At 35.0% G+C, this 5,555-nt stretch overlaps 1 pseudogene; it reads right to left on the reverse strand.

Moving 5' to 3' along the window:
• Positions 1-2,462: 2,462 nt before the first annotated feature.
• Positions 2,463-5,108, reverse strand: LOC114077155 (annotated as a pseudogene).
• Positions 5,109-5,555: the final 447 nt, after the last annotated feature.

The raw sequence follows: 5,555 nt of genomic DNA on the forward strand, positions 1-5,555 counted from the left end.
TCTGACTCGTTGACCTTAGCTAGACTTAGTTAGGTTAGATAGGTGCCCTAACGCGCCTTAATTCGTTAGGTGGCGACTCCTTAAACTCAAAAGAGTTGTTAGGTTGTGCACAAAACTCGTTTTTGCGAAAAAATGGGGCGCGACATGCATGTCATATTCCATTCGAATATCCTTTCCATTGGTCACCTTAATTACTGCTTCTTTTTCAGCTACAGAGAGACGCCTATAAATATTCAACTTTTTATACTCCGTCACCACTTCCGCCATTACGGACCTTGTAATTTCTCCAAACATCTTCCTCTTTATATTTTGCATTGCTTTGGCAAATGATATTTTTCTCCGCTTGGCTTTTGGAGTATATGCATGCCGCACATTCTTTGATAGAATGCCCTTCACACACACCCTTGTGTTTTAATTCATTGACAGTTTCACTCAATTTTTGTAGATACATGATAGAATCTTCATCTTATTTCTTACACTTCTCACAGAGAAAGCCACAACATCGTTTACAAGAGGTAGCCCCTTTGTGTTGTCCTACACCAACACCAGCAGCAGCACCAACACCAGCAGCAGCAGCAGCACCAACACCAGCACCATCATCAGCAGCAGTACCATCAAAAACAACTAATTCATTAATGACTTCATTAGGAACTCTCTCTCTTTTGATGGTTGTTGCTCCAGCCAACACCATTTTAACTCTATCCACAACAGGATCAAAAATGGTTGAAACCAACCCCGGAGTCATTAGATATGGCATTTGCAATTCCTCTTCTGTTGGGGTAATCCATGGATGGACAACCTAAAATTGTTAAAAAGATTCATCAGTAAGAATTATTTGTTGCTAAAGATGAATTTCCTGTTGCAACATGTGTCACAAATGTTGCTTCAGATGAATCATCTGTAGCAACATGTGTCACATGTGGCGACACATGACTCGTCTATAGCAATATTTGTGTCACATGTCGCAACAGACAATTCATCTGTAGAAACATTTGTAGCACATGTAGCAACACATGATTCGTCAGTAGAAATATTTGTGTCAGATGTAGCAACAGATGTAGCAACAGATGAATCATTTGTAGCAATATGTGAGACAAATGTAGCAACATATGCCTGTAATATACTAATAATAACTTACAACATCAAAAGGAGGGTTAAAAAGATCTGAATATGCCCTTCTTTGGTAGTTTTTATTCTTGCCATCAACCATCTCATCATCCTTGGGGATGATCTCTCTTCTGCTGCAATTACTTGGTTGGTCAAATAAGGAATGGCTTCAAATGTCCAGGCCTGTAAAAAAGGAAAAACTTGTCAATAATCAAATGTTGAACTATTACTTAATATAATATAAAAAGATTGAAAATATTCATCTTTACCATGAAAGCCAATGGAAACCCAAACAAGTTACTGGTCTTTTCTCCTAAAGGCTTTCCCATGTAGTCAATAGTTAGATGAAAGTTCTCATGACCCCACGGGTAGCTCTTGAAAGCTTCAATATCCTGACAGAAATTGACATACTTTAGAAGTATGTTGTTGCCCGGATCCTTCGACAAAAGAATATTATATGTAAACCAAAGTAAGCACAATGACTCCATGTGCTTCCTTGGTGTATCCTCCCGTTCCAACAAACTTAATAAGTCAGAATTTTTAAAGCTTTTACCAACAAGGAAATCAAGTCCTGCTCCTCAATTGGCAGTGACTGTTGTCCTACTTCTGCTACTTCTTTAACTATTTTCTTTCTTCGTGGTTCTGTTTTAACAATGTATTCAGGGATGGGCTCAACATGAGGATGACATTTTAGCCCTGTAACTATGGCAAATTCTCTTATACCAAAGAAAACTGGCATGCCACAATAATTAATTAGAATCTTATTCTTCTTATTCGGATTTTCAAAAATGAACCTTCTTTTCAGAAGTTCATACACGATGGTCATTTGAAAACGTAGAAGTGGATCAATGGGTAAATCAAGAAAATGACCAAAACAACTATTTCTGAAAAAATCTTCCAATTGATTTCTCTTGAGGATATCCCTAAATTTGAAGAAAGGTCTTCCCAGGACAGACCTAATGATGCTTTCACCATTGGCATCAGGCTGCAGATGCACAGGGAAAGTTTCTGAATTGATAATTTTAATCCCATCATCACCACTAGCGTTGAACTCTTCATGAAGTTCTTGTTCTTCTTCTTGAACTTCATTTATTTTTTCTTCTTGTGCCATAAATACTACCTCTGTATTTTCTCCTTCTTCTTCCTGAACTTCATTTATTTTCCCTTTTTCCTCAACTCCTTCTTGTTTTCCATCTTCTTCCTCCACTACTTGTCTTTGTTCATATTCCTTTTTGATAAAATTCTACTTCTGCTTGAGAAGAAGAAACTGCTTCAGTTGCAAGATGTTCTAAAGATGTAGTATTTTCGTTCCTCTTCCTAGAAATTTTAGACCTAGCCTTCATCTGGATCTTTGTTTAGTCAGATGTATCAATATCAAGTTTTCTTTTAACAGGAGCCATTATACTTGTATCTGCAACCACAAAAATAAAATATTTGAAAGCACCACACATATGAGCTACAACCACAAGTCAAAACAGGGCAATAAACAGGTAAGCACATGCATTTCAAACCCTAATTAAATGTTACCTTACCTGAGAAGATATATATCAACGACAAAGTAGAAATTAAGAGGACAACACCACCTTGCTAAAGAAGATGATCTGTGAAGGAAGGACTAAGAGAAGAAGATAAGAGAGAAGGAGAAGTAGTTGGCAAAGTAGAGAAGAAATAAATAAATTTCATGGAATACGAAACGACATTTATAGAAAAGAGAGGAAAGAGGAGAGAGGAAAATGAAAATTAAAGTTGTTTAAATTTTTTTTTAATCTTGACAATTCAAATTGTGACATATGTTGCTACATATATACTATCTGTTGCTACATATGTACGAAATGTTGCAACAGCTAATTTTTTCGTGTTTATTACTACAGAAATTACATATATAGAAGAGAAATTAGTATAAATAAATAAATCTTGTGGAATACGAAATGACATTTATAGAAGAGAGGGGAGAGGAGAGAGAGAAAATGAAAATAAAGTCGTTTAATTTTTTTTTTATTTTAACAATTCAAACTGTGACATATGTTGCTACATATATACAATTTGTTGCTACACATATACGAACTGTTGCAACAACTAATTTTTTCGTGTTTAATACTACAAAAATTACATATATACAAGAGAAATTAGTATAAATAAATAAATCTTGTGGAATACGAAACGACATTTATATAAGAGAGGAGAGAGGAGAGAGGGAAATGAAAATAAAGTCGTTTAATTTTTTTTTTAATTTTGACAATTCAAACTATGACATTTGTTGCTACATATATACTATCTGTTGCCACATATATACGAACTGTTGCAACATATAATTTTGTCGTGTTTAATACTACAGAAATTACATTTTAATTAACACTTCACCAATTGTTTTATACAACTTATCAACAAAAAGCTACTTCACAATGATATGATATACATAACCACCTCTCTAATCAATGGTTGTAAACTCAACATTTTCATCGATCTTAGATTATTCTTTTTTAGTTCTACGCATCTCTGGGTCTTCATTGTTACTAACGTAACCATTTCGAGCCTTTACAATTCCATAATTCCATAGGAGTGAAGCATATCTCAAGTGAAGGGTGTCAGCACAAATTCCACATGATGGTACTTGTAATCCATCACTCAAATACTCAGCGTATGCAGCAACAAAAAATCCACAATCTCTTCATGGTATATCATCTATTAGAAAATATAATAACATCACATTTCGATAGTCGTAAGACAAAATAATATTATGATACTTACAGACTATTGCTTTCTTGTTGGGCAATACAGTAACATGACTGACTTCGAATGGGTGATATTTGTTCTTTCCATGGTAACATTTAAGAACTCACCAGTTGGTTCGCTCATTTTGCTCAAGAAATCCACTCAACTCAAGGTACTTTGGCAACATTGTAGCCATCTTTTGAATCTCGGAGGATAGTTTTCTATTAGACCTATTTGAGGACATGAAATCTTACACTTTTATGCACCGTTCCTTCAATGCAACGACTGCCAAGACCCAATGGAGTTCCCCATTACTATTTTGAGGAACATAAACATCATCAGTCAAGTGTCAAGGCATTCCAGAAGGTATAGCATACCCTTTCATTATGTCAATGATTTTATCCTCATATTCACTAGAATTGTCAATGTATGTTTTGAAAAAACAACTAGTGGTGGTATATTGATATCAGACTGAATCTTTTTCTTCGACTTCTTACGCAAATAGTAAAATATGACATCCACATACTGCACACATGCATCAAACAAGTGTATCAATTTAATTGTATATATTCATATACTAAATAGTAAATATAAAAATGACCATGGATTTACCTCATCATTCCAGCACCTATTGGGTTGAAATATTACGTAGAATCAGTCCTTATTCATTGGAAATGCAATCACTAAATCAAGTTTGTCAAATTCAAGTTTTCAGCAATTCGCTAAGTAGTGATCCTCCTTATTTCCTCTGCAATTATGTAATCATTATATATTTGACAACAAGAAAAAATTCTAATAATAGTTGAACGGCTTTACTTTACTTACTTTTTTGCATGATGCTTGTAAAGACCCTCTTTTATCCATTGCAAGAAGGATGAGATTAGTTCAGTTGGACCCTCGCCGTCAATGTTAAAACCTTCAAATGGATATTGTCGCTTCACATCACAACTGACAACTTCGACTTTCTTCCCTTTCTTTTTCTCTTTCGCTTTTTCTTTCTGCTTCTCCTTCTCCTTCTCCTTCTCCTTCTCCTTCTCCATCTCCATCTCCTTTGCCTTATTCTTCTTCTCCCTCTCCTTCTCCTGTTTTGCCTTCTTCTCCTTCTCCCTCTCCTTCTCCTGTTTTGCCTTCTTCTCCTTCTCCTTCTCTTCATTTGTTTTCTTCTCCCTCTCCTTCTCCTCCTTTGCCTTCTTCTCCTTCTCCTCCTTTGCATTCTTCTCCTTTTCCTTCTCCTCCTTCTCCTTATCCTCCTTTGCCTTCTTCTCCTTTTATTTCTTCTCAATAATCATAGAAAGTGTTTGAGAAATAGATTTTTTCAACCTCCTACATTTCAAAGGCTGTGAAGTCTTCTTGGATCTTTGTACATTAATATTATGAGACATTTCCTTAAAAGTATCAGTGAGTTTTTTAACACGACTAATAAAATAATCATGTTGCTGCTCACATTCTTCGCATAGACAAAAAGAGCATTTCATGTTAGAAGATTGAGTTGTTGTCATGGATGAAGCTTCTTGTATCATTTCTTCTAAAAGGTAGATAAAAAAAATATTGAGATTTTACAATTCATTATAAAATAATAATAGCAGTATGTTGCAATCGATGGATAGTCTGTTGCGATAAATTAACATTATGTTGCCAGATATGTACCTGCTCTTGCGCAACATATGCATCTTATGTAGCAACAGATGCATCACATGTTGATACATCTGTACATATTATTGCAACATTTGAATCTT

The sequence above is a fragment of the Solanum pennellii genome, chromosome 5 (assembly GCF_001406875.1).
Source record: "Solanum pennellii chromosome 5, SPENNV200".
Lineage (NCBI taxonomy): Eukaryota > Viridiplantae > Streptophyta > Magnoliopsida > Solanales > Solanaceae > Solanum > Solanum pennellii.